General features: G+C 37.2%; 1 non-coding gene across 1 annotated transcript; it reads left to right on the forward strand.

Moving 5' to 3' along the window:
- Nucleotides 1-6,897: 6,897 nt before the first annotated feature.
- LOC122044542 lies at nucleotides 6,898-7,013 on the forward strand. Its single transcript, XR_006129581.1, has one exon. It is a non-coding gene; the product is annotated as a U5 spliceosomal RNA (small nuclear RNA).
- The last annotated feature ends 215 nt before the right edge of the window (nucleotides 7,014-7,228 follow it).

The raw sequence follows: 7,228 nt of genomic DNA on the forward strand, positions 1-7,228 counted from the left end.
GTTTATTTCCGAAGGTTGCTTTCTCTTATTAGAATTAGAAGATGTGTTATTAATTTTCATTTGTTGTATCGTGGGAGTTATTGGATTTAGAGTATACAAATTGTCAATCAACGTACTAGAACAGATAACTACCCTATTTTTCTTGACAACTACTTTGTCATCAAAAGAAACAGAATATCCATCCATAAATAGTTTAGAAACTGAAATCAAGTTCTTTCTAAAACATGGTACGTAAAGATAATTTCTTAAAATCAATGTTTTATTTCTATCAAAAGATAAATAAACATCTCCCACTGCAACAGTCACCACTTTTGTAGCATTGCCCATGTAGACGATAATCTCCCCATCATGTAGTAGTCGAGTTTCCTGGAATCCCTGCAATGAATTGCAGACATGATCAGTGGCTCCCGTATCTACACACCAGGTACTGGTAGATAACACCACTAAACATGTTTCAACTACTAGAGAATAAGATATACCTTTATTGTTCTCCTTTCTGTGAGAACAGTCCACTTTCCAATGTCCAGACTACTTGCATGTGAAGCACTTGCCCTTCAGCTTCTTCGGCCTAGTCCCTAGAGATCGATTCACTTTCTTTGCTGAACCAACTTATTTCTTTTTCTTCTTTCTGCCTTTTAGCTTTGAAGCAGAAACATTTTCAGCAATGTGAATTTGAGAACTTTGACGAAATAGCCCTTCTGCTGCTTGAAGTTCTGTCAGAAGTTCCGCCAACGAATAAACCCTTTTGTTCATGTTGTAGTTCAGGTGGAACTGCTCAAAACTTTTAGGCAGCGTTTGGAGAATGATATCGACTTGGGTTTCCCCATCGATTTCTGCTCCAAGGGCTTCCATCTCATTCAAAAGAGCCATCATTTTGAGGATATGATCCCTTACGGGTGTCCCCTGAGTCATGGTGGTCGTCATCAAGTTTCTCATAGCCTCTTGCCTAGTAGCCCGATTCTGGTGTCCAAAGAGTTCCTTGAGATTGTGCATCATGTCATAAGCGGTAGGCATGACCTGATGTTGATGTTGCAGCACATTTGACATAGAAGCCAAAATGTAACATCGCGCCATCTCATCTGCCCTAACCCACTTCTTATGATACTCAATCTCCTCTTCACTAGAATCGCTATTAGGCAAGCTTGGGCAGATCTCAAAAAGTACAAACTTGTAACCTTCAGCAGTTAAGACAATGGCCAAGTTTCGTTTCCAATCAATGTAATTGGGACGAGTAAATTTGTTGTCTTTCAATATAGCAGCAAGAGGATTGAAAACCATTTGAAATCCTAAGAATCACAAAATATTTGGTCAAAACTTTAGAATTTAAAATAATATTAATTTCTCAAACAATATCATTTAAATTCACCAACACCTCAAAACACCGTGAATTTTGTATGCCACGATAGTGTGGACATATACAAATTCAAACATTTGTAAGAGGGGTTATACCCATTCATTTTATTATTTTGTCAACCTAACTTTATGACAAATAAAATTAATAGTTGATTTTTCTTCGGTCACACAAATAATAGCAGTGACTCGGATGGAGATGATACTATTAAATGCACCTAAGTGTATATCATTACTTGATACTTAGTCCATTAAATAGGATTGTACCTCTTCAGATGGAGAAGATTACACAAACCTAAATAATTTCCTATAATCATCCATAAAGGGAGTTTAATCTAGTGATCCGCAAACAAACTCATCTGATGTGGAGGAAGGCACTCAAAGCCAACACGCAAGTTTGAATGCATCACTTACAAACCAGTAATGGAGATCGTGGAATTTAAATAATTCATCTCCCACTTAGTTATTTAAAACGAAGAATTTTAACATGCACACACACACACACACATCACATATAAACTGCATAAAAGACAATAAATATGAAAAATAATTTTCCAACTATTATGGCCTCATCCATAGTTGGCCTCCGTGTGCCCACCAACCCTAGCCGCCTCTAACGGGTCATGTCGTCGCATCTATCTTACTTCCTTTTCTGCTGTGCCTCTGGTCCTCAAATAGTACCACGCCTCGCAAGGATACGATCTGCGACAAAAATAAAATTTTACATTTATCGATCATATATTCCACAAGGGAATGTACATGTAATCTAGATCGAACAAAATGTAAAATCCTAAAACTAATACAGATCCTACTGTATTTAATAATTACAATCATGCACACATATAAAATGCCCTCAATATGCCCGAGGGTCCAAATCACTCACAAACACAATAGGGTCATAATAGTTGGAACTAGGATGCCTGCAATCACAGAGTTAATCTATTTGCACATCCTACCATTATCCTGTCTAAATTTATGTATGAAAAGTGCATAATTTAACTGAAAACCAAACACACAGAGGTAAAAAACTAGCTCTGATACCAATTGTTGGCGTTACTCGGGATTCCTTTCTATTTCCCCTTACAAAAATTTGTACAAGCACAGAACTTTTCCTAGCAACCCATGTGCTTTTCAGAAGTTAAACTTGGATTGCAAACGGAACTTAACATTATTAATCCAAATTCAACTCATGTGTTCATCAGAAGTTAAATCATATTATAGAAGTTGATTAAATATCTATTTCAAGGATTGACTTCCAGGTTGTTGGTGAGGCACTTAGCCTTCTTGGGTATGGGATCATCCACCACTTCCTAGTCAAAGTCTTTCAAAGAAATTAAATATTTAAACTCCTTACAGTAAACCCTAGGTTAAACTACAGAGACCTTAATCAAAGTACAAGATCGCTAACCTCTAATGTTGGTATTTCATGATCCATACAAAGGAAAAATAAACTAGTACACAGCGGAGACAAGTGACTAGTTATATCTATCTTTGTATCTTAAAGACCTCTTGATCTTCTGCTGTATTCCTTTCCTCCTCTTGGACGTCGTGTGGGCGACGATCTACCAAGACGTAAAAACCACCCAAGTCCTTCTTTCTTCCAAGACTTTCGGCCACCAAGGGATCAAAGCTAGGAACACCACCTCTTGTTCTTCTTTCTTCCTTGCAACCCACCGACCACAAGATGGTTGAAGCCTCTTGATGATGGCGGCCTTAGGTGAGAAAGCAAGGGGAGAATGAGAATATGAGGGGGCTGGCCACAAGGAGAATAGAAGAGGAATAGAAATTGTGTAGATCATTATTTCCTCTAAGACATCATCTATCCTCTTTTATAATCCTTGGTAATGGCTAAAAGGGAAAGATTTTAACAATAATTAAAATCTCTCTTTTAAATTTCCTATTGTGGATGACTACAAAAAAAATTTTCAAAATTAAAAATCCCTCTTTTAAACATTGTAGATGGCTACAAAAAGGAAAGATTTTTAAAATTAAAACCTCTCTTTTAAGTCATGGTTACAAAAAAAAAGAAAGTTTTAACAAAAATAAAATCTCTCTTTTAAACAATTGTAGATGACTACAAAAGGAAAGATTTTTTAAATTTAAAACTGTCTTTTAAAATCATGTGGATGATTTCAAAAAAGGAAAATTTTTAAAATTTAAAATATCTCTTTTAAAATATTGTAGATGGCTAAAAAAAAGATTTAAAAAATTAAAAATCCACTTTTAAACCCATCTTGGTCGACCCCTTGCTTGGGCACCAAGCAAGGATGTGGATGACCATAAGGATGACTTGGGTGGATGCGAGACTTTACACATAGAGGCTACAACAGGGACCTAGAGGAGGAATTGATTTTGGCCTCCTGATGAGCTTGAGCTTTCTGTGTTCAACTCGAACACCCAACTCAAGTTCATCAATAATAACTCATACCACTAAAGAGTTATTATTGAACTACCACACCAATCTCATATTACATTATGGGCTCCTTCTTATCATGAGTGTGTTAATCTCCCTGTGTTTAAGATATCGAATGCCCATTAATTAAATGAGTTATTGACAACTCACTTTTAACATCTAGCTCCAAGAGTAGTACCACTCAACTTCATTATCATGTCAGAACTAAGTCCACCTGCAGGATTTATATGACAATCCTTATGAGCTCCTCAAGGGGGCATCATCATCCTAATAAATAGGACACAGTTTTCTTCTATAATCAACAACACACCATATAAATAATATTATTTCTCAATTTATCGGGCCTATTGATTTGACGAATAAATCTCACCCTTTGATAAATTAAAGAAATAAATACTAAGTACATGCGCTTGTTATTATATCGGGATTAAGAGTACGACATTCATAATAACAGAGGTTTTGTTCTTTTATGCAATTAGTATAAAAGGAACAACCTCAAATGGTCCTGCTCTATACACACATAGTGTACTAGTGTAATTTTATAGTCGAGATAAATTGGTACCAAATTACACTACAATCATTCCAATGGTTTGTCCCAATCCATCTTGGTTGTGAGCTTATATTTATAATTTATAAGCAACTGATAACATGATCTTCTGTGTGACACCACACACAATGTTATCTACAATATAAATTAAATGGACAACTGCATTTAACTAAATACAGACATTTGACCAATGTGATTCTCATTTCAAAATAAATGTTTATACAAAAATCTAGACTTTTAGTATACATTCTAACACTTATCTCCCCCGTTCGGGGTCGAGTGATCTTCATTGGTCTCATACCAGCTCATCGGATCTCATATTTATTGATTGCTACTTGGAATATCGTACTGGTTCCCCTGTACAAAAATTTTGTACAAGTCCTGAACCATTCCTAACAACCTATTGTGTTCTTTAAAAATTAAATTTGGAATCGCAAACAGAACTTAACATTATTGATTTCAAATTCAACTTATCTATTCTTAGAGGTTTAGACTTGGATTGCAAACGATGCTTAACATTATTAATCCAAATCCACCCATGTTACAAATTCGATTAAATATTTATTTCAGAGATCGACTTCCAGGTTAAACATGGTGAGGCACTAGGCCTTCTTGGGTATGTGATCATCCACCACTTCCTAGACAAAGCCTTTCAACGAAATTCAATATTTAATCTCCTTATAGTAACCCTAGATTTAACCATTAAGAACAATCGGATCACAAAATTGAAAAATAAAAGAAACGCAAACTCGAATCATTAATTCGAAACCTAGAATCGTTAGCCTCTTGTGTTTGGTATTTCAAAATCCATACAAAGAAAACTAGTATGATGTGAAATAAAACTACTAGTTATACCTTTCTTTGTAAGCAACAACATCTTGATCTTCTATTGTATTCCTCTTCTTTTCTTAGACGTCGTGTGGGTGACGATCTACCAAGAAGAAAACCACCAAAGCCTTCCTTGCTTCCAAGTTTCGGCCACCACCATAATGCTACAAGGGATGCTAGAAAACAATGTCTCCTTTCTCTACTTCTTCACCTCCAAGCTACCAGCCACCAAGAGCTCCACAAGAGATGATGCCGCCGGCCACAATGAAGAAGAGAAAGAGAAGAGGTAGGGCCGACCACCAAGGATGGAGGAAAGGAACAATAGAATAAGTTGTGTGTCTCATGAAGGCACCCTCTCCCCCTCTTTTATATTCCTTGGTGAATCCAAAAAAGGAAAGCTTTATAACAAAAATAAAACTTCCTTTTATTCCTCTCTATGGCTGGCCACACCTTGTTTAATCATACTAGGAAAGATTTTAAATAAAAATTAAAATCTCTCTTTTATAAATCTCTTTTGCGGTTGGCTATAAAAGGAATGTTTTATAAATTAAAATCTCTCTCTTTTAAATCCTTTTATCTATAAAAGATAAGATTTAAAAATAAAACTCCTTTTATATCATGGTTACAAAAAATAAAAGTTTTTTCAAAAAATTAAAATCTTTCTTTCACATTATAGATAACTACAAATAAGGAAAGATATCTAATCTCTCTTTTAATCCTTTGTAGAAAATCTATAAAAGGAAATGATCCTGTCCGAGCGCTGAGTCGACGGACGCTGGGGACGTGGCACGCTCCGCTGTCTCCGACTGGTGGTGTAGATCTCCGGCGAACCTGCAAAGAAGTCGAGTCGGGAGGGGTTTCTCGGCGACGGCCCTCCAACGCTCAAATCAGGCAACGAGAAGTGAGAGAGGCAGCGTAACTGTGGCTACAGTGAAGATTTGCGCATACCTTCGTCGACGTCTGGGGGTCCTTATATAGGACCCCGGGGAGACGCGGGCACGCTTCTCGATGCGTGTACGCTTCCCCAAACATATCTTAACGAGCTCATGTCAGAAAAGTACCTCTGACGTCATTCCGCAATCATCCGAGCATATCCCGGATGTGACGGTGGAAGCTTCCACCGTATGATCTTGTGTACGGCTCGGCCCCCAACTCTGCTGCTTGTCGGCGGCAGATGTCTCGATGATGATGATATCCCCTATCTCCTTTGTCCTCTTGCACTTTCTGTCTATTCCAGGGTCGAGCGATTTGGAACACATAAAGCATAACCTTTCAAGTTGAACGAGTAGTGGTATACTTCTCATTCTCTTCCTAAGTCAAACTAGCTTGTTCCTAACAACAAGCATTAATCCATTATCATATTATATTTATCAAGCTATTTGCAAGCATAGACTGTTCGACAGCAAACTGACGGCAGAGCACACATAAAGGGTGCAAAAGACCACCAGTCTATAATGCTCGGTAAACCAGTACAATCAAAGAGAGTTTGTGCTCCCTTGACGCTACGAATTATACTGCTCATCTTCCCATTGTCTATACACTCTTCGGCAAGATCCCACAGTTTTCCCAACAGTGCGATTCCAAGAGCCGCTTCATGATATCCATCGCTTCTTCCCTCTCGTCATCGGAGCAAGCGAAGAGCACGAGAAGGAGTGCTGAATGTTTAGCTAGTCTTTAGTCCCACATCGCTCGTTGTTGACATTGCTTCCTGCGAGAAACGTTATAAATAAGTGCGAGATGCTGCCTTTTCAAATCACGCAGCTGCGTGGTGAGCACAAAGCGAATTATTCTTTCGCCTTTTACTAAAGAATACCGTGTGCTAGCCACTTTAAGCAGCATACGCTAATTTTTGAAGGGGCTTCTTCTAAAAGAACTCCTGTAAATTAAATACTAAAATTTTATTTACCATGTTTTGTTTACTTGTGATTTTTAAAATCCTATTATTTTACGTAACTATTATAATATGATATTGGTTGAGTAATCTTTTAATTAAATATTAAGGGTAAAGCTACTTTCTATTTAAAGATGCTTTTTGTCTGGGCTTGTTTACAAGAGATGTTGGAACCGATAAATTGATAAGTGGCATAGAG

Source organism: Zingiber officinale, chromosome 2A (genome assembly GCF_018446385.1).
Source record: "Zingiber officinale cultivar Zhangliang chromosome 2A, Zo_v1.1, whole genome shotgun sequence".
Taxonomy (NCBI): domain Eukaryota; kingdom Viridiplantae; phylum Streptophyta; class Magnoliopsida; order Zingiberales; family Zingiberaceae; genus Zingiber; species Zingiber officinale.